Genomic DNA, 23,112 nt, shown 5'->3' on the forward strand with positions numbered 1-23,112 from the left:
CCATTTACAGTTCTGTTTTAGTGCCATACATGGTAAGCACTTGGTAATTTGAAGTCATTATTGTTACTCCTAACTTTTTAAAAGATTTTAGTTACTTGAAAGGCAGAGTTACAGAGAAAAAGGGATACACACACACACACACACACATACAGAATGACCATCCATCTGCTGATTTATTCCTCAAATGACTGCAATATCCAGAGCTGGGCCACCCCAAAGTTAGGAGCCAGAAACTCCATCCCGGTCTACTATGTGGGTGCAGGGGCCCAACTACTTGGAGCATTTTCTGCTGCTTTCTCAGGCGTATTAGCAGGGAGCTGGATTGGAAGTGGAGCAGCTGGGACTTGAACCAGTAGCACTCATGTGGGATGCCGGCATCGCAGACTGTGGCTTAGTGAGCTGTGTTACAGTGTTGGCCCCCCGCTGATGAGAAGCCTTAGAATGTGATTATTTTCCTAATGATTCAAGGAGAATCTGAAGATAAAGCAGAGATTAGCTGAGACATGTTGTGCTCCAGGGCTGCAAGAAGATGTCTATTAGAACACAAATCATGACACTCATAAAAAATAGTTGGGAAACTGAAGTATAGAGAGGTTTCCTCCTTATTTGCAGGTGCACCGAGGTGGCAGAACCATGTACAGTGTACACAGCTCTTTATGTACACTGCAGACTATGTACACATGGACAATAGGAGCCCCAGTGATGTGCAGTGTTATCCTCCAGCCAGCACCTTGGTCACCCTTTCCCAGTCAGTGTCTACTGCTCCCTGTCTTTACTACCTTTTTGTTTTATTTCATTTTTGATTGACACATAATAATTGTATAGAGGCTGGCCTTGTAGTATAGTGGATTAAGCTGCCACCTGTGATACCAGCATCCCACATGGGCACTGGTTCAAGTCTTTGCTGCTCCATTTCCAATCCAACTCCCTGCTAATGCTCTTGGGAAAGTAGCAGAAAATGGTGCAAGTGTTTGGGTGCCTGCACCCACATGGAAGACCCGGAAGAAGCTCCTGGCTTTGGCCTGGCCCAGTTCCAGCTGTTGTGGCCATGTAGGGAGTAAACCAGCAGATGAAGATCTGTTCTCCCTCTCTCTTTGTGACTCTGCCTTTCAAATAAATAAATCTTTTTAAAAAGGTAATTGTACACAACTGTGGGGTACATTGTGATGTTTTAATACATAGATACCTCTTATAATGATCCCATCAGTAATTATCATGTTCATCACTTCGAACTTTTATCATTTCTTTGTGGTACAGCATTCAAAACCCTTTCTTGGTGCTGTTATGAAACATATAATGCAGTATTATTGCCTGTTGTTCAATAGAACACCAGAACTTGTTCCTGTTTAACTGTAGCTTTGTATCTGTTGAACACCCTCTCTCCTGCCCTCGAGCTTCCTAGCCTCTCCAGGCGTACTAGTCAGTATTCTACTGTCTACTTCTATGCGACTGACTTGTATTTATTTATTTATTTACTTACTTATTATTTTTATTTATTTGAGAGGTAGAGTACAGAGAGAGAAAGAGAGAGAGATCTTCCATCTGGTTTCACTCCTCAAGTGACCGCAACAACCAGGTCTCAGTTTGACTTTTGAAGATTCCACATATGAATGAGAACAAAAGAAATCAAGAAAGCAGTCCCATTTACAATAGCTATAAAAATATGTAGGAATAAATTTAACCATGGAAGTGAAAATTGTGCAGCCTAAGCCACAAACTGTTGATAGAAGACATTGAAGAAAGCACAAATAGTTGGGAAGACATCCTGTGTTAATGGGTTGGAAAAATGAATATTCTTAAAATGTCCATGCTACCCAAAGCAGTGCACAGATTCGTTGCAATTCCTATTAAAACACCAATGATATTATTCACAGACATAGAAAAATCAATCTTAAATTCACATAAAATCACAAAAGACCCCCACGTGGCTGGAGATCTTGAGCAGGAAGGCTGGAGGTGTTCCTGTTCTTGCTCCTAATGCCATCTGCCCTGTAGTGCAGCTGATCCTCTCTTCTCATTTTCCTCCTTCTCGTCTGTGTGCTGTTCTTTTTGTCTGTCACCTCCGCGGTCACCTGTCCTGTACTCTACTGTAGGCTTTTGAATGAGAGGTATGATTATGGACACTGCAGACCAATCCGTGCACAGTGTTTCTTTCCCTTTCCATGATGAGCTGGCCCTTACTTGGGTGATCCGTGTAAGTTCTTGGGGTAGGGTCTGGAGCTTTTGTTGACCATCTGTCTCTGGTACTTAAGCACCACCTGGCCCACGGTGGGCACACAGCAGGTACTTGATGAAAGAGCCCATGACGTGTGATTTTGGACTTCAACTTTTCTCAGTCATGTTTACACGTAGCTGAGTGCTCAGGGGGCTAGGTTTTTGCCTTGGAAGGAGGTAGTGAGATGTGTTCATGATCTCCTTTTGAGTCTGGCGTTTTCCCAGAATTCTAAAAGATCTGGAAAGTTTGTAGAAGCAAAAAGAGTGGTGTAATTATGATTTGCATGTTGTCTTTCAGACAGCTGATTAGTGAGCAGCAACCCAAGAACCTCCTAAAAAGAATAAACAGATAAACAAAAACAAGCAATCCAAACCCAGGAAGCTATCTGAATAAGAGGGAAAGATCTGGACTCTTTTTTTTTCCCCAGGTAGTTTATCAAATATACTGTCTGCTTAAAACAAACCCATTAATATCGTCTTAATAGACCCATAATATTTCTATAAATGGCAAAGAATTAGAGTTTTTGATGATCCTGTTGTGAACTTGTCACCTCTGGTAGTTTAAATCACTTAATTTTAGAGAATAAATGAGATATTTCGGGTAGGGGAATACAGTGGATCAGAATAACTAATTCTTGAGTGAGAAGGGACTTTAGAGGCCCTGTGGTGTGACCTAAATAATACAGGAATTCCTTCCCCCAAATCCCTGACAGATGGTCATGCACTTGTGTTTTTAGTGTCAGGAAATTTGTTGTTTCAAGTGGTAGCATATTTCATTGTTAGACAGCTTCAAAGTTAAAAAATAATATTTTCACACATCAAGACAAAATTTCTTATCTCTTCTCCGTCCACTGGTCCTAGGATGTTTATTAAATATTCTACATTTGTGTTTTAGTGTAAGTTGGCCAGATAAATGGCTGCACACTGAAGGGAAGAGTCCTCACTGTTGGGTGCTTGGGAAGAAGTTGCTGGGAGGGGGGGTGTCCCTGTCTGTGGAGGGGCTTATGTTCTAATTAGGATACAAGATTAACCATACTATAAAGTAACTGACAAGGGCCGATCGGATGAATGAAGGTTTCCTCATGCTGTCACAGGTATGCAAATCTTGAAAAAGAAAGTTAGGAAATAGGAAATAAACCTTGAACTATGAATGTGATTTTGGAGGCAGCAGACTTAGGACAACAGGAGACGTGCATAGTGTTCTAGACAGATAAGGAACAGATCAGCCCCATAGAACCAAGGATAATAACAGACATTAAGTTAAATAGGAAAAATATGGAAGAACTTGAGAGCTCTGAAGACGTCTTTATTGTAACCAGTCAATTGCCTTCTCCTTATATTTTTCAAATTATGGAAGTAATACATAACTGTAACAAAAATGCAAATAAGACAGAAGTGTCTTAATTAAAAAAGTGAAGAAAAAACTTTTTGTATTCCGTTCCCCATTTCCTAGACCCAATCACAGTTTTAACCACTTCATATACTCTTGTATGAGGGTACTTTGAAAAGTTCATGGAATATAGGGATTAGAAGATAAATTTATTTAGGTGCAAACTTTTGAAATTCATGCACAATTTTTCATAATGATCACTTTCCAAAAACTTTTTAAAGACTCTGTAAGTAGGAGTCACCAAACTATCACCCATGGGCCAAAACCCTGGCCCTGCTACTTGTTTTTATATGGCCTATGTGTTAAGAATGATTTTTTTTTCATAATCAAATGGTTGGAAAAATTCAAAATAGTAATATTTCATGGCACATGAAAGTTGTATGAAATTCAAATTTTAGTGTCTATAAAAAAAGTTTTGAATTTTGTAAACAAAGATTTTATGGGAATTTGTTTTCCCTCTTGTTATGTAACTATCTACCTAAGAGCCTTGATTCTGTGCTTTGGCCTTCAGAGTCTGTAATATTTATTAAATGGCTCTTAACAGAAAAGATTTTCTGGACACTGATATGTTGATTCAAAAAAAATTTTTGGTAAATATACACACTCACACATGTATAGAGTGTTATGTTTTGTGTGTAAAAAGCAGGATTGTATGAAAAATATCATAGCAAACTTCTTTAGATCTGAAACCACTATGTTAAGAGCCACTGTTCCTTGTGAGGTTGACTGCGACTCAAAGTCAGAGGCCTGGAAAGGAAACCACGGCTCAGGGGCCCTGACCCTGCGACAATCCAGCTGTACAGTGCTGTGCCCTGGAGTCAGGTACCCACTGCAGGCAGGAGTGGGCGAGCCAGAAGTGAAACGCTCCACCGGGCCAGTCCATGGGGCATGTGGAGCCATCCCAGGACCTTGCAAGTCACCGAAGGAGATGAGGGGCCTGGAGAGGAGGAGCCCTTTGTTTCCATGTCGCACTGGGAGAATGCGGGTGCCATGGGTGGGAGTAGTGCAAGGGAGGTGGGAGTGAGCCTTTCAGACTTGCTACCTTTCCAGCAGTCCACACCACACCAAGCCAGGGGCTCCAGTTGGTGGCCACTCCGGTTCCCGCTGTCATCTGAAGAATCCACACCCCCTCACCATGTGCCTTCCTCTTTCCTGACTGGTTTAATAAAATGCAAGTTTTGCATTTTGAATGAAGGGAGTTCTGTGGGCCTTTTTTATTTGACATAAGCAACACATAAGTGTGGGCCATTAGGTGGCCGCTGAATATTTGGACTTTATGTTAAAACAGAGTCTGGAAACGAAATGAATCCTGGGGACACATTTATCACCATTTATTTCCCTTCCCGATGAGAGACAAGAGTTGTGGGTGAAGAAAATCTTGAGAGGCCGGCACCGTGGCTTAACAGGCTAATCCTCCGCCTTGCGGCGCCGGCACATCAGGTTCTAGTCCCGGTCTGGGCGCCGGATTCTGTCCCGGTTGCTCCTCTTCCAGGCCAGCTCTCTGCTATGGCCCAGGAAGGCAGTGGAGGATGGCCCAAGTGCTTGGGCCCTGCACCCGCATGGGAGACCAGGAGAAGCACCTGGCTCCTGCCATCGGATCAGCGTGCTGTGCCGGCCACAGTGCGCCGGCTGCGGCGGCCATTGGAGGGTGAACCAACGGCAAAGGAAGACCTTTCTCTCTGTCTCTCTCTCTCACTGTCCACTCTGCCTGTCAAAAAAAGAAAAAAAAAAAAAAGAAAAACAAAAAAAGAATATCTTGAGGGAAGGAGGCCCTCCTTACACTGTCTATGGGATTTTCGGGGAACGGCTGAGGGTGTCGCCTCCATGAGTAGATTCCCAGGTGGTCAGTGGCATGGTCACGGGGTCACACTGTGCACCCACAGCCCACGTGGGTTCAGGCATATTCGGTCAGTACGGAGTTCTGTGGAAAAGAGAAGTCCTGCTGTCCTGCTATTAAGTGGACTCCATGGCTGGGCCGGCTGCCCCATCACAGCTCCACCTTGTGGATTTGTGTCTCAGAGGAGAACCAGGATGGCTGCTTTTCTTGCCTTTCACTTCTCGCCATTCTAGGGACATTTAGAGAGTTGCGTAGGCTTAGTGAGTAAGTGTAGCCTCTCCATGAACTTGGGTTTGAACCATCTCTGGGTGTGTGTAGGCCTTCCTCAAGTCTCCAACCAATACCTGAGAATTTTATGTAAATTGGGCCGTGAGGACTCAGAGGTTGTAACACAGAGTAACACAAGAGCATGAGGCACCCTAAGAAGTGTGAGATGGGCCTCAGGGTGATTCAGCGAGAACCTGTGGCCGCTGGCTAAGCCAGGAGTCTTCAGTCAGGAAACCTGGTTCATATTCCGGCACCTGCACTGGTTTGCTCTGTGATGTTGGGTAAACTGCACAACTCCTGTGTTTCCCCAGTGGGAAGCGAAAGTGTCATGATTTAGCATCCAATTATCCTAAGTGGAATGCATGTGGGGAAAAAGCAAAATTTGCAAAGCGCTTTGAGTATCTATAAAGAAGGATGATATGTGGATTTTCAGTATCACTAGTGTTCTGTTCACTGTGTCTTGGTGAAGATAGTCTTTGCCAAAAGTTGTATCTCTTAACTCATTGATTTTATAGTCCTCCCAACTTACTGCTCGTGGTGCCTTTAGTAATGGTTTTAAACTTACTGCCTATTTGGGGGGATGTCATGGTTCTGTTAGTGATACTGTTCCTTTTTAAGAAAACATTTATTTATTTGAAAGAGTTAGGGGAGGACACAGACACAGGAGAGAGAGAGAGAGAGAATCTTCCATCTCCTCATTCACTCCCCAAATGACTGCAATGACTATGGCTGGGCCAGGCTGAAGCCAGGAGCCAGGGATTCTTCTGGGTCTCCTACCTGGGTACAGGGACCCAGGGACTAGGGCCATCTTCTGCTGCTTTCTCAGGCATATTAGCAGGGAGCTGGATTGGAAGTGGACCAGCCGGGACTTGAACCTGTGCCCATATGGGATGCCTGTGCTGCAGGCTGTGGCTTAACCTGCTCTGCCAGTGCTGGCTCCAGTGATACTATTTCTTGTCCTTCCTGGAGAAAAGAATCATAGACTTTCAGATATAGAGGCACTCCTTCCTACGTTTTCAGAAAAGTATAACTGTGACTGTTGTGACCAACTGGATTTTTCTCAGTGGGGGGAATTTTTGACATCTGAATGCATAGAATAAAAGTAATACTGGTTGATAAGCACACTGTTATACAAATGTGCAGGTGGGGTTCTAAATACCCATACTACTAGGACCATACTCGTACCAGAGCTTCCCATCGTGTTCTCTGTAGAGAAAAATTCAGTGTATACTGGATAAAACTTTCAATTTTCCTGGGATAATTTAATTGGGTATCAAAGAGGATTGAGAAAGTCGTGTCACTGTAGTTGTGGTTCTGAAGGAGGTATGGGGCTGATAGGGAACTGTTCTCTGTAGTGAGACACTCTGTGGGTGACAGCGTGTTGTACCCCCACAGCGAGGCCTGTATTGCACACTCTGAGGCTGTCTTGACAATACGGGGATGGAAAATGTCCCACTTGGGCTGTTAACCCAGAGTCGCGGGCAGTGTTTTCAGTGGAGCCCACCAGCGGCCCAGCAAAGGGCTGCTCTCTGGGAATCTGGAAAGCGATCTGTGTGTGTGGCTGTGCCCTGAGCAGTAGGTGTCACTGTAGTCAGTAGCTTTTACTCCCCGGAGCCGAAGGGGTTAAGTGGGTCTGGGTTACAAGGGCAGATCCCGGCCCATCTGTGCCTCCCAGGGTGTTGTTCTTTGTCTCTGGGGCACTGGTTGGCTCCAGTGAAAGACCAAGTTGACTCCATTTTTCTCTAAGATGGGGAGGATACTTTCCCAGCGATGTCTTAGAGCCCAAGGCTGGGATCTTCGCTGTCTTGGGGTGGGGTGGATAACAGGTAAGAGGATGCTTCCGAAGCTGGGTAAAGAGACCGCAGATAGTGGGGAAGGGGATTCTGTTAAGAGAAGCGAAGGGATATGGAGCCGCAGCGTGCGCTTCCTTGTTGTTACTGGCCCAGAGCCTGTGACCAAAGTGTGAGCTCTCAGAACTTGTCTCAGCATCCTTCTGAGAAATGTCCCTCCTTCCACAAAGGAAGCAATGAGGGGGGGAAAAATCCTCTCCCTAGCAGAGATGTTCTTCTTTTGCCACTTTCCACTCCAGAAAGTCAATTTTCAAAAGCTAAAGTGGAATCCAGGATTTAGAAATAGCTGCTGCGTTGACTAATTTAAAAAAAAAAAAAGAAAAAAATCTCATGAGCACAGAGCCAATTGCTTTTTTTCCAGAACGCCCAATTTTACCTTTCTTTTCCAGTAACACCCTGGTGTGAAAACAAAATCAGCCCGAGTAAACTCACCGTAGAGTTTGTTTCATCTCCTCTCTTATTTATTTATTTTGCTGGGATAACCCATCTCTCTGTACCCATCTCCCATGCAGCACTGTGTGGTTTGTCCTTAAGAAAGCACACAGGAGGGCAACGCATACGATTTATGCAGAGCCACTCATTAAAAATCACTCCTGCCTGTCCAGTCTTTGCTCTTCCTTCCATCGCCTGCCTGTTGGTTGTTGTTAACACTCTGATTAAGCCTTGCTCTTAATAGTACAATATGTTCGGCTCAGACTGCTCTCTGGAGTCCTCCCTCTCTCTCTCTCCCTGCTCTCTCTTCCTCCCTCCCCCTTCCGTCTCCCTCAGAGTGAGTGGCTCCTTTGAAACCATCCGCACACGCGCTGAGCCAGGTGGCGTCGCTTCCTGCCTCTCCTGCTCTCTGTTGCTAAGTGAGAGGCACCATATCACACGGAAAGCTGCACCAATAGCGTCCTGACCCCCGTCGGCTGGTAAAAGCTGAGGAGAGAGGATCCCACAGTGTTGTCTGTGACCGCCGGGCCCTCCTCCCCCTCCCACCTTTTCTTCCCCGACAGGAAGGGGAGGCGGCGGGGGGAGACGCCGGGAGGAAGAGGGAAGAGAGAATGGGGGAGGTGAATCCTAGTCCGCCTGGCTGTGCTGGAGAGGAACGCCGCTCCTCTCCCTTTGTGAAGAAAAGGAATGGGCGCTTCTCTGGTGCAGTCACAGGCGAACAGTGCCGCTTTCTGCCCCCAAACCGCCTGGGTTGTCATAGCTCAAACTCGGAGTAAGATGTCTGTTGGCCTGCAGATCTGCGCCTTCTCTACGCAGTCTCTCTCTGTGCGCGCCCCCACCCCGCCGCCCCCAATCTTTTAATCCCCACAGTTTAACAGTTTTGTAGATCTCGGCACCCCCATCTTTCTTCCCCTTCACCTCTCTTGTTTCCTTTCTGTTGCACAGACTGTGTTTCCTTTGAATGTAAAATTCAGCAGAAGATATTTTACATTTTGTCTTAGGAGGAAGTCATTAGATCTTCCTAAGGAAGGGGGCAAAGGAGCAGGAATATTTATAGAGGGATTTTTTTTTCTTAACTCCGCTGTTAAGAATTTCATAGTTTGGCACAAGGTCTGTGCAAGCACAAAGTGAAATACAAGGCTGTTCTTCACTGGATAACTGCCAGCGCAGATAGCCAGTGTATAGTTGAGATTATACAGAAGAAATGACCTTTCTCCTATAATTACCTGGCTATTTTAGGCAACATCAGAACCAAGTTACCTGGGTAATTATGGTTTTGTAGATCTAACTTTAGAACAAAACAGATTCCGGTTGAGTTTTCCACGGAAAATATTTGCTGTCTTTGGTGGTGAAAGTCGTGAAGGTGCCCGCTGGTTGTGCAACCACACGAAGCCCAGTTACAAGGAGATTTTCTTCATTTTTGCGCCCAGTAGGTTCCCAATAAATTTCTCCTGACCTTTGGGAGATGGCTTTATTATTTGGTCATTTGTGTGCTTTTGAAAAAAATAAGCCTTAATTAAGTCCTGCTCTTAGTGGCACAATATGTTAGTCTCAGACGGCTCACTCCGTCAGAGTGTTTACTTCTGAGTCAAGGGTGGGTTTCCTGGATTTCTCATATTATGGCTAGATACCAAAAGGGTGATATTCATGCTTAACCTGTCCACTTCCCCCGCCCCCACCAGAACATTTCCTTCTGTACATGGAATACTGCCTCACTACCAGGCCAGAAACCCATCCCACTCAAGATCACACAGAAAAGTGATCTTTTATTATCCCAATCCACCTGCTTTTCCCAGCCTGTGTACTGACTTTTGCCTTCTTGTTTGTTTGAAGTAAACAAGAAATGTTTTCACAAAGGGAAGTGTGCAGGATCAGGTTAAGCAATGGAGAATTAAGGGTGAAAAAGCCTACCCAGAGCTGAGGACCTGGGGCGTTTTTCTTTTGGTCTTAAGAGCCTGTCTTCTTACGAATTAACATGAAGTAAAAGACAGCTGATGTTGCTAGCTTGTACTTAGGGCATTTAAAGCTAAAATTCTTAGATAATATCTCATTTTACCTGATTTAGTCTCCCCCAGGTTAAACCGGAGCTAGGGATTTTTACAGGTAGTGTGGAGTTGGGAGCACAGGGTGAGCCAGACCCTGGCTCCTTGCTCCATGGCTGGGTTTCAGCTCTCTGGGTCTTCAGCTACTTCATGGTTCAGATACAGGCACCATGCTTCAGCCAAGTTAAACCTGGCAAGACCAGCTCTCCCGGCTTTTCTTCTTCTCCCTACTTTATAATTCTCTTCCTTCACATCCCTGCTTTGCACCCAGCCCTGCTGCCCTGAATCCAGCACTTGGCCCCAAATTTCCACTTGTCCCATGTTCATTACAGGCCCTGGCCGTGGCTTCTCTGCCACACTGCCTGCTAGCCATTTCCCCTTGCTGTGCCCTCTGCCCAGACCGCGGCTTCCCTGGGGATGCCAGCCTATGGAAATGATGGCAGCAAAAGCTCATCTCAAATACCGTCTCCTCAGGGAAACTTCTCCCGCCACCTCTCCCCCTCAGACCTCTTCTCCCAGTCCTTGGAGCACCCTGGGCCGCCTCCTTCCCATCTCTGTTTCAGAATTTGCCATCTTCTACTTTGAGTTGTGCTTGCTTTGCCCTTGATGGTACCAGCAGCCTCTAAAAGGAGGCCTATAGCCACTCTGCTATATCCCCACGTGTCACCAAATATATATATATATATATATATATACATATATATATGATTACACATGGAATGAATTTGCTATGCAAATAGTTTCAAGAGAGTCCTCAGGTGCCCTGTGCAGCTCAACTGCTAACCCTAAATTCCTCCTTTTTTAAAAAATTTAAAAAAAAATTTTTTTATTTGAAAGACAGTGAGAGAGAGAGAGGCAGAGAGAAAGGTCTTCCTTCCATTGGTTCACCCCCCAAACGGCCGCTACAGCTGGTGCACAACACCGATCCGAAGCCAGGAGCCAGATGCTTCCTCCTGGTCTCCCACGCGGGTGCAGAGCCCAAGCACTTGGGCCATCCTCCACTGCCTTCCCGGGCCACAGCAGAGAGCTGGACTGGAAGAGGGGCAACCGGGACTAGAACCCGGTCCCAAATGGGATGCCGGCACTGCAGGTGGAGGATTAGCCAAGTGAGCCATGACACCAGCCCCAAATTCCTCCTTTATAGAAGATCTGAACCCATATCCTCTCTCCCATGGGTCAGTCAGGGCCAGAGCCGTGTCTTTCCCATCTTTCTATTCCCCGAAGTTCTTAAGGTGACTCTTTGGCCCAGCTGGCTCTGCAGGCGTAGCTGTTAACCTGTCCCGCAGTGACACCAGGAAACCAGAAGGAGCATGCTTTTGATTCATCAGGTTTTCAAACTATGTGTGGAGAACAAAGGAATATGCTTGTGAATATCTTAAATTAGATCATGAGGTCACAAAGATGATATTATGGTATTTATCAGTCAGGAGAGGCTAGGTGGTGAGATGGTTAACGAACAACTCCCTAAGTGTTAGTGGCTCCAAATGTCAGAAATTGACTTCTTGCTTGTTAATCGTGGGTTGAGAGGGAAAGAGAATGACCCTGCTTAGCATCATCACTCAGGGTCCCATCCTGACAAAACCAGCTACCACCCCACCCTAGTGATCCGGCCAAAGGAATGGGAGCCCCAGAGGGGCGATCGTCAGCACTTGAGGGTTCCAGCCCAGAAATGGCACCTGTCACTCTGCTCACAATTTCCTGGGCAGAATCAGTCACATGATAGCATCTTACCACACGAGGGCCAGGAAGTGCTCTTCTACCTGGTGCCTGGAGGACAGCTAGAAATACTGGGATAAGAGCACAAATAACTCTCACAATGTTATTCATGCAAAGCCTTCTAGAGAAAATCCTATGCTGAGAGTGGAAGCCGGAGAACGGTCACCCAGTTCCCTTCTTTTTGCATATCCTCGGCTCCAGAAGACTAGGCCATAGCAATTAAGGGGTGAGAGGTTCTCTTTCCTCTAAGTATAGAGAACTTGTCCATTATTTATACACCTTCAACTGCTCTTACCAATACTTCAGAGACTCTTTTGATCATGAAGCGAGGCTCTTAGCACCTGCCCAGGTTCACTTTGACTGTTGCCACAGCCAGGATCACAGAAAATCAGTCGAGGTTTTATGAATGTATTCTAAGAAATTAGAGCATGTACAGATATTATGTATTAATGCATTATGTTTTGTGTGGAAATGCTGGAAACAGACTAACTGTCCAACAGTAGGGGATTAGCTGTGTAAGATACAGTATATATGGAAATGGAATAAATGCTAAATTGATATTGTAGGAGAATATTAATGAAATGGAAAAAATGTTCATAATATATTGATTACTGATTTCATCAAAAGCAGGTCCTAGAACAGAATATCTAAAATATTTTGCTTTTAAAAAATGTACCAGAATCGGAAAGGAAACTACCGAATATGTGAACATGAATAGAGCTTACCTCTTTATCTTTCCGATACTAGGAGTGACTTTTGTACTCTTTCCTTGCTTTTGTCTTTGGTTAAGTTAGCAAGAATAAATCTCTTTGGCCTGTGAAGTGTGATGATTTCAAGTAGCATACATGGCTTTACTTCTTGTAGGTGAGTAGTTTGGTGTCAGAGGTAAATACAAATGATTCTCACGTGTGTGGTGGAACGCAGCTGGTGCCAAGACAACAATTCCGAAGCAGTGCTCCTGTGGATCAGAGACAGTGTGACGTCACTCCACATGCGTCCAGGCCCAGGATTTTACCATTCCCTGCCCTTTCTTCTGCTGAGCCGCTGTATAGATCGTGCATGGCATTTGGACTTGACATTTCACAGCTGCTGCAAATCCACTAAGCAGGGACATGACACTGGCACTGCGAGGTCGCTGGTAGCACACTGGCTTGTAAAGATTTGCGAAATTTGCTGAGATCTTGAAAAACTGGCATGTATTTATTTTGGGATGAGACAGACTCTTGTGAAATAGGGGCCCATTCTGGAAGAACCTGTAGCACTCATTCATCTTGTGTTGTGCACGGAGCTATAATGCTACAGCTGTCATCCACGCTCAATGAACGATTGTCATATTGTCAATCCACAATAATACCGAACAATTTTCCTTCCCCATGTTGAAGCATCGCCATTGTAATATAATTCAGTTCATATTAACAATGCTTTGATGACAATTTCTTTCCACTCCTCCCTCATAGCCCTCCCTCTCTCCTTTTCTTAACCAGAGGGAAATGTATTTTGACAATATCTCCAGTGCTAACAATTTTCTTCCCTTAAAACATTTTGGGCCCATAGCCCCTACTGAAACTGTAGAAAACACACCAATCTTTTTTTCTTTTTCTGTCTTAGAGCTCTGTCTTGGCATTAGATAGTGCCTTCCCCAGAAGAACTAAAAGCATTTTTACCCATTTGTCTTATTTATTCTTAAAACATCGCCATTAAAAAAAAAAAAACCTGTGTTATTATTTCTTCTGTTAGAACACAATTAGAACTCAGCTCTGTTTGCTCTGGGCGTTATCATCTGTTCATTCAAAGAGGCCGCTTATTTTCCCGAGTGTTAACAGTAATGTTGGTAACTATTCACACGGAGGAATTAACCACCCTAAGGAATTTATACTCACTGATTTTCCCTAGAGAGGAAATTGGTTCTATGTATGAATCTTCACCGATTTTCAAGGTACTTTCCTGTCACAATAGACTATTTTAAACTGATTGAGAGTGTTGTCTTTGTTAGAATTTTCCCAAGAGCTAAATCTAGGTGGGCACAGTTGATATGATTAAAATACACTGTGCATACTTCGGTGAGCTGTTCCGGGTAGCATGCTGCAGGTTTGAAGTAAGAATTCTGTTGTGCCTGTTGGACATCTCACCTATCTCATCTTTTAATTCTTCAGCAGCTCCGTTGCTTGTCTGAAAACATGTGGCAGAACGTGGAGAGAAGGCGAGGGTTGCAGGAAGGGAGGAAGCTGGATGTCAGAAACCACTAGAAATTTTTGTAAGGTCACGAATCCCCCAGATGACTGATTGAAAAATGCTGCAGTATTGCTTTCCTGGACCTCTTCCTCAGCATTCCTATAAAGCAAAAAAAAGAAAGAAAGAAAAAACCAAGGCTTTTGAAATGGCACATTTCTCCAATGCAGGAAGACAGAACTGAAACTGGGCGAGGAAAAGAATTCCATCTGGGATCTAAGAGTTGAACAGAGCCTTAGGTAAATAAATATAGGTTTAACAGACCTAAATGTCTTCCAGTTTTGCATCCTTAAGTGAGGACTTGAGAAATCAAGAGAGAGGAGGGGTGAGAAGCAGAAGGCAGGAGAGAAACACACTCATAAAATATGCATGTCATGTTCAATTTGTCATAGGCTTAATGCTGTGCTGCCTCTCAGACAGTCCTGACTTTGAATGACTTGTGTCTCTGTCCCTTTTGGTAGACCTGGGTTTATCAGACGTGGGCCTCTGCTCCTGGCTTGGACAATGTAGTCACTGAGCCTTAAGGGGCAATATAACACCCAGGTTCAGACACCTCAGGGACACAAAGTTCAAGACAGTCTCAACAGCGAGGAGCAGGAAGTGTCACCAACTGAAACTCTGAACTTCATGTAAAGTCTGTGCCCAGGCTGGAATGTTGCTAGGACATCAGGGCCAATGTTACTCCCACAGCGGGAAGCACCAGGGGGCCCACAGGAAGCTCCTGCAGTCCCGTACCTAGACCCCTGCCACACAGTCTTGTCACATGACTCCCCAGGGGCCTGGGCCAGACAGATGAGAAACCAACCTTAGTCTTGGCTTTGCATCTCTGTAAAGGGAGGCTGTAGATCAGAGTGTTGGGAGGTGGCGTCCAGGGTGTGTGTGTGAAGCATGGCTTTGTTGAGCAGTAGTTTGCTCGCAGGGCTGTTCTCCATGGCCCAGACTGGCTCTGAAGTCACACGTTAGAAACAACCAGCCTGGCGTTTGCATCCAGTCACTCCCTCATGCCCTCACTCCTTGCTGAAACGGCTGTAAGGGCCGGGTGTGGACTCAGCCAGCCAGGTGTGAACCCAAATTCTGCCATTTCCTGGCTGTGTAATTTGGCACGTTATTTCCTGTTAGTAAAATGTGGACAATGATGTTTTGTACTTCCAAGAGTTTTTGGAAGATTCAGTGAGTTGATGTATGGCTCACACAGTACTTCACACTTAGTGAGGACTTGGTAAAGGTTCGCTGTTTTATTTATCCATCTCTTGAATGAGAGATGGCTACACGTGTAGTCCTACTGAGGTGTCTTCTAGTTGAGGGTCTCTCAAACTCATCAAGCTCTCTGGGTGATAGAATGGCAACCTTCCGTTTACATCCTAGAGTATGGGTTCTTGTTTTTTGATTTGTCATGGTCTCCACTGTTTTTCTTTTAAAATAAATAATCTTGCAACTTAAACAGTGCTGGAGGTAAGATCAGTGCTCTGACTGTTGGAGAGAGGAATTCCTGTTCTTCAGTTTTGATTGTTAATCCTGCTGCCTGGCTGCCTGGCCTGTTCCTCCCTTCTCTCTCTCTCTCTCTCTTTCTCTTTTTTTTAAGATTTTATTTATTTTATTTGAGGGTTACAGTTACAGACATTGAGAGGGAGAGACAAAGAGAGAGGTCTTCCATCTGCTGTGCAGGGGCCCAAGGACTTGGGCAACTTCTGCTGTTTTCCTAGGCACAGCAGAGAGCTGGACTAGAAGAGGAGCAGCCGGGACTAGAACCAGCACCCATGGGGGATGCCGGTGCTGCAGGCGGAGGATTAACCTGCTGCGCCACGACGCCGGCCCCCCTCCCTTCTCTTTCACGCCTCTCTCCCTTCTCTTCTTGGCTCTCTCTCCTTCAACTCCATGGAGCCCGAGCTAGCAAAGGTGTCTTATCTCCGGCGGTGTGTCCATAGCCACGCGCATTCGTAGCTGCTGCCTCCAGACCCGCTCACAAAGCCATGCCATTTCTCTCTCCCAAACCTGGATGTCTGAGTATGCGTTTGTATAGAAATGCTTGAGTATTACTAGACACTAACTCCTGTCTACGTACAAGAACAAAGTCTGATGTTAGATGTCAGGGATATGGAAGTTTCAAAGATAGGCGCAACGTCTCACGCGACGCAACCGTTCCAGGGTGTCCTCCATGAAAAGTTTCATGGACTGCATGTCTGAGACAAGCAGAGTGGATCAGACACTTGCTAAATAGTAATTGTAGTTCTTTCCTCTCAGGGACTTGAGTTGAATTCACTGTATTAGCTCAGATTGTGATAACGTCTCAGGAATGGATGGCAGATAATATTTTATGTTTATATAATAGTGGAAGAGGACTATTATTATGTATAATATATATCTTTGAATCCTGTTTAAATCAGTGAAGGGTTCATTCCTGACACTGATTCCCCTGCTCTGACAAGATGGGGTCAATATGAAAGATATAAATATGGCAATTACTGTGTGTGTAATGTAACATTTGCATTTTCCACCAAAATATGATTTCCTTTGCTTAAGTGCTTAAGCACTTTACCCGGGGTATTGTTGCTTTTTCGAGGGAGCGTCTAATTTCTGTTGAACATAACATGAGACAGAAGGTGGTACACAAGGGCTAGAGTGAGGAGGGCTGGACAGCTTGGTGCACCTTGGCCATCAGGGCCTCGGGTGGGGAAGAGGGCTACATTGCTGGTGGATGTTTCCCTGGGAGGGTCCCGAGTCCTCCACCTAGAAGTGAATTCCATTTGTGTGAATTTCGCGCTGGGTTGAAAATCACACAGTGAGTACTTCCCTCTCTTGGTTTCGGCGAGTTTCCAGGTACACTTTCTACACTCTACACGTAGCTCTTTGTTTCCCTTTGTCTCCTGCCCCGTATCCACCACTCACTCAGATGTTGCTTTCAGCCCTGTGATGGAACAGAAATGGAGAGTCAAATGAAGCGTAAAACTCTCCCTGCCTTCAAGGAGCTTACAAGACACTCCTCTCCCCTGCCCCCACCCCCTGGATCTCTCCCACAAGAGATCAGGTATGCACACTCTGAAAAGAAGCCTCAGAAGTGGGGTGGTGTTCCTCCCTGTCTCCTAGGCCTTGGGCTGCGACTCACGTCGCATGCGCTCTATCCTCCTCGTTCACATGTGCAGCTCCTGTGAGTTTCTGCACTGGCATTTGTTCCCTGATCCAGCAGTGGCAAAGGAACTAGCCTCGGAACCTCATGTGTGTTCTCTTTCCTTTTTGTGGGAGTGGGGGAAGAGGAGTGGTCCATGCTGGCAATAATAGAGTGTATTTGCACTTAGAAGGTCTTCAGAGTCTCAGAGCATTTGGTGGTAATGCAGTAGCACCCTTGCCAGGGCAGCCCTTGTTTGGTGTGTGTCACCCTGGGATGGTCCATTGAGGTGGCCCTTGTGTCACATACCTGCCTGGTCCTGCTTTCAGCAGGCACAGCAGGGGGGTGGAATGAAACAGTGACAACACAGTGCCCTAAGCACAGTGCCAGGGCTGCGCCTGAAGTGTCGTAAGGGCAGATGCAGGAAGCCTCCAGGAGAGAGGCTGTCACCCTCAAGGTCAGGGGCCCAGTGACCTGGACATTGGCGACACCATTGATCCAGAGCTCTCAGACCACTCGGGTGCATAAGGGGAAAGAGGGCCACATGTCGGTCCCCTGGAGCAGGGCCCCTTGGCTAATATGCTGTAGCAATGAGTGGGCACACAGATTTTCCACCTGCAGGTGCCCAGATGATCCTACTGGGGAGTATTCCAGCATGTAGGGCCGTGATGGCACTGTCCTCCAAAGCTTCAGTGATTTTTCTGCAGGGCTCTGTTCCCAGCCTCACCTCCCCTTGGAATTTACTCTTCTTTCCTTCTTTCCCTTAGTCCTCATCCCAAGGAAGGTTCTGATATTTTGTCTTTCTTGCCTGGGTTTACTTGAGAATTGTCATTCCTGTTCATGCCCAGGTAGCATGAGCAGAAGCGGCTAAGAGCACCTTCCTGAATAATAATAGAATAATAGCAGCTGAGCTTGCAGGTGTTGTGTGTTCTTTGTGTCTCATGTTGACTAACCCTTTGAATCCTCCTCACAACCCTAAGAGGTAGGTACTATTATTTTCCTCATTTTACAGAGAGGGAAGCCCAGGCCCAGAATGGGCAGTTCTGTTGAAAGTCGCACGTCTGGTTGGTGTTATGGACTCAGATAGTCCAGCTTAGGAATCACTACTCTCAGGACATATGGTCCTTCCTCAGATAAGGCAGTCATCGCGTTGGACCCTAGGAAGTCATGGAAATAAAATGAGAACTCTTTATCGCCAGTAGAGACAAAAGACACAGGTAGGAAGCCACCAGGAGCCACCTAGGGGTCTGTCCTATTGATATGGTCCCTTGTTGTGTTTTTTCAACAGTTCTAACATTTTGCAAGCGTTGGGGGAGCCATGAGAAGTGCCCTGTTGCCAGCCAGCTGGGTGACCTTGGGCAAGTCATTTAGTTCTCTGCCTTGTATATAAAATGCAGGAGGAGACGACTCAAATTATCTCCAAGGTCTCGTCCAGCTCTGAAGTTGTCTGATTCTGTGTTTCCGGAATGTTTTTGCACACAGTGCTCTGTGGCACTAGAAACATTGAGCTCTTTCAAGTGCATTTCTTTCTGATCCTCTTCTTCACCCATGTAGAATTTCTAAAGTGTCCTGTGATCTTTATTAATCACGCAGGGACTGTCATCTTCTCAGACTCCAGTGGAATGGCTAAGGTGCCCTCTGCAGAAGACATCGTGGCTAATGTTCTCATTACTGACTAATTGGCTAAAGAGACTTCTCTCACATTGCATTTAAGCTGATTGATAGTTTTCTATCACCTGATGGGTGGAATGGACAGCCAAACCAATTACCACTGCAAAGAAAGCCCCGTACTGCAGAGCCGTGCAGCCTGAGACAAAAGCCCTTATAGATTATGTCTTGTCGAGGTGCCTGCTGAGAGTTTGTTAAACGAAATGATTCTCTGAAAAGTACAGTTTGACGTGTCTTGAAATACACATGCCTTAGGGTCACCCTTACGCTCACTGGGCCTTGTCTTCCCGGAGGAGGGTGTGTGTCTGGTTCTTTTTCAAACATGGATAGCCTGGATACCTAGTTAGCTGTGGAACTACCCCGAGTTAGCTTGGTCCTGAGTGCAAGTGTGCATCCATTTGTGCACAGCGGAAGCTGCAGGCCTCCCATGAGTCACATCACACGGCGACATGCTCTACTTAGATGGAATCTTGTAGACACAGGGCATTACTCAGATTCCTTTTTTGTGTTCATTTTCTTTTCATGTTGCTCAAGCTGTTTAGAGGAAATAATATTCAGGTCACTTGCTTCGTCATTTAAATTGAGTCCATTTCTTTGTAGCTAATGCATTAATTTATTGAAATCTCTGTTTAAAGTGCAAACTCCAGCTTTAGTGTATCAAGATAATAAGGTGTTAAGGATTCATGTTAAAACCTAACTCAAGGAACTTCTTGATTACTTCTTATCCTGTTGTTTTGTGAAGCACAGGTCAGAGGTCATTTAGAATTCTTCTCTATAAACAGCTTTGAGTGTTGAGATTTTCTGGGAATGAGAAGTCAGGGCTCTTGGTGCCTCATTTTCCCAGTAATCTACTGAATTGTGTTCCACAACCGGCAGCCAACTAACAGATGCCAGTGGATTAATATCTCATCTACTGCCATTGTCCCCAAGCAGGGCCACAGCGAAACCAACTGGGACGCTGAGAACTTGCAGCAGAATTGGTATGACATAAATTCTCTCCATGAAGCAACTTTGAGTCCATACTGGAAAGTGGGATTGAAGAGCACAGGGGATTGGCTGTAATTGCAGCACGTCCCATAGCGTGCCCTGGGGCTATCGTCACCTTCAAGGTATTTTCTAAAATACGGTGGTCCTCCTTAACCTGTGGGAGGTACTTTTCAAGACCCCCAATTGATGTGAAAATGTGGGTAGTGCTAAACTGTACATATGTACTATGTTTTTTCATATGCATACAAACCTATGATGGAGTTTAATTTGTATATTAGGCACAGAAAGAGATTAACAACAATAACTCATAATAAAATAGAACAATCATAACAATATTTGGGGGGTCCTCAAAAGGTTCATGGAAATTGTGTATTATGAAAAAACTATTCATGGACTTCAAAGTCTGTTTTACACCAAAATAAACTTATGGTTTGATTCTAATTTTCCTTAAATTTTGAAGTACCCTCATTCTAGTAAAAGCTATGTGCATGTAGTCTCTATCATTCTTTGTTTCTCAAAATATTGATGTTTTCCTTTGATGTAAAACATGAATCTTATTTTTTTTGTATTTTGAGGTGCAACACGAAAACCAGCATGGATTTCATTTTCCTTCTTCACAGTTTCGTGGATAGATTCATTTTACCATAGAGCTTTGCAACATCTGCGTACAGTTTTTTTTTTCTTTCCATGTGAAGTCAAGGGCTTTTACCTTTTCACTTCATGGAAGCACTTTATGGTGTATCTTTGGGATGTCCCAATTGCCGGCATCACTACTCTTGTGCCTTGGGACCATTATTAAGTAAAATAAGGGTTACTTGAATACCAACTCTGCAATACCAAGACAGTTGGTCTGATAATCCAGGTAGCTATTAAGTGACTAAGGCAGGTGAGAACATACAGGGTGGCTGCACTGGGCAAAGGGATGATTCGCCTCCTGAGCAGGACAGAGGATGGTATGAGATTTTGTCACGGTATTCAGAATCACATGTAATTTAACACTTACATATTGTTTATTTCTAGAATATTCCATGTCATATATTTGGGCCATGCTAGCCATGAGTAACTTGAAACCTCAGATAAAAGGGGATTCCTATACACACCAAGAGTTTGATTCCGGAGAACAACTCAGGAGACCAACAGCCAGGAAGAGAAATGAAAGAAAGCACCATTGTTTTTGTAACCCAACAGCTTTTCAGTATGTCCCTCATGTGTGGCTATTAAATGGAGGGTGGGAAAGGAGGGCTAGCACGTGGTTGGCTGTATGTGAGGTACACAACGAGGAGCTGTTCCTCCACATCGTGCCCACATCCTCCTCCAAGGGAAGCCTGCTGGGGCTGTGCTTGGAGTTGCTGGTGCACCGTGCCTTCTACACGAGCCATCAAAGGGGTCGGAGAGGTGCCGATCTAGCTCAGCACTCGACTTGAAAGGGTCACTGTGCAATGCAGGAGCGGCAGGGCTGTTTTCACGAGAGGCAGGTTAAATCCCTGCCACGCTTTCATCCTCTGTGGAGTATTTCCTGACAGTGAGGATGGAGGCTGCAGGTGCTTATGAGCCAGCATGTTGAGGGACTGAGGTCTGAATCCCTCTCTGGCCCTCTCCTCCACTGCTGTATCCGCCGAGTTCCAGGAAGCAGTGGTGCCGGCTGTGATGTGGGCAACTGGTAGATTTTCTCCTTACCTTGTGTTAGCGCGTGCTGTGTCAGAATGGGCCTCAAATGTTACCTGGTGAAAACCTTGGCCAGCCGGATACGTACGCTCAGGTCCTAGCAGAAGTACTTTTGGCAGCAGAATCAGGCTGTGGTGCAGGGACAAGCCATTTATAAAAGGCACTGGTCGCAGTGCTCACTTACCTATGCCATCCCTCTCCCTTTGTAGCCACCCTTCGTTTCTAGCCTGAGTTCATCTCGGTTCATTTACCACTATGCTGTTGGCTCTTCTATGAGCTCTCCAGTGAGAAATACAACAGGAAGAAACTCTCTCCAAAAGTATACAGGGTGTTCTGGAAAAGAATTAAACCAAGCTTTCCCCTACAGCCTCAGCTGGAGCACTTTGGTATTAAATCTTAATATTCTATTAGCATTTTGAGGGAAAGACTTTACATCTATTCCCCAGAAGTAAAGACATAGTTTGTCTTTTATATGCTATATTTTATTAAATGATGAGTGTAGTAATTACACTATTAAATAAGATAAAGAAGAAAACCTGGGTCCTAAGTTCAGATCTCAGCTCTGAAAAGCACTGTTGATTTCCCATATTTGGAACCTAAACATTCTGTCTTTGAGTATTTAACTTTAGAACTTCCTTTGCTCATTTTGTTGGACAACTAAATACATATTTTTAAAAAGATTTATTTATTTATTTGGAAAAGTTACACAGAGAGAGAAGGAGAGAGAGAGAGAGAGAGAGAGAGAGAGAGAGTCTTCCATCCGCTGGTTCACTCCCAAGTTGGCTGCAACAGCCAGAGCTGTGCCAATCTGAAGCCAGGAGCCTGGAGCTTCTTCTGGTCTCCCACATGGGTGCAGGGACCCAAGGACTTGGGCCATCTTCTACTGCTTTCCCAGACCAGAGCAGGGAGCTGGATCAGGAGTGGAGCAGCTGAAACTTGAACTGGTGCCCATATGGGATGCCACTTTTCACCTATGTCTGGTAACAGTGTGTTGCTGTAACTGCCTGCCTCTATCCATCCATAAGTCTCATACATATGTTACTTGCTGGAGTTATATATCATTAACTGGAGTTCACTGGATCTAGGCAAGCAGAGAGTCAAAATACAATCAGATAATAGCAGTGCCTCCCTTCTTACCTGCCCGTCAAATCCACAGCAAGACAAATGTTTGTTCAGTTCCTGAATAGTTGAGCTTACATATGTGAACACTGGTTAGTGAAAATAGTTAATTCGCTATTAAAGATCTAAATTTCTTATTGCAGTAATCTAATCCATTCTGTCAAGTCTAATCTCAACCCAACTATGTCCTACTTGGCATTGGCTTGTGAGGGAGCAGCTTGTAGCCAGCCCATGTCTTCCAGGAGGACCCTGGGTAAGCAGGAAGGAGGCCAGGCTGGGAGCACAGCAACTCTGGGGCCTCGTCTCGCCTGTGCCCTGATGCTTGCGCACGCTCACTTCTCAGAATCCTTGTGACGCCGGAGCCTTTTGTACACGTGTGAGTCCACACAAAGCTGTCACTGTTGTTCCTCCTCCTTCTGCTGGTCCACGTGAGAAGGGCCGTGGACGGTGATCACTCTGAGGCCCAGGGCACGATGGCTGGTCATCAAACAGCACTTTGTGTTCAGGCTGTTTATTTCCAAAGGCAGGTAATGCCTTTCATAACTCTGATGCGAATTTGTCAGTAAGAATTGAAAAGAAAATATTTTAAGTTC

General features: G+C 45.2%; 1 protein-coding gene across 1 annotated transcript in view; it reads left to right on the plus strand.

Moving 5' to 3' along the window:
• The window catches only part of MAML3 (mastermind like transcriptional coactivator 3), a 466,726-nt gene that overhangs the window by 108,245 nt on the left and 335,369 nt on the right, over positions 1 to 23,112 (plus strand). The window lies entirely within an intron of this gene.

The sequence above is a fragment of the Lepus europaeus genome, chromosome 8, assembly GCF_033115175.1.
Source record: "Lepus europaeus isolate LE1 chromosome 8, mLepTim1.pri, whole genome shotgun sequence".
NCBI classification, from domain to species: Eukaryota; Metazoa; Chordata; class Mammalia; order Lagomorpha; family Leporidae; genus Lepus; species Lepus europaeus.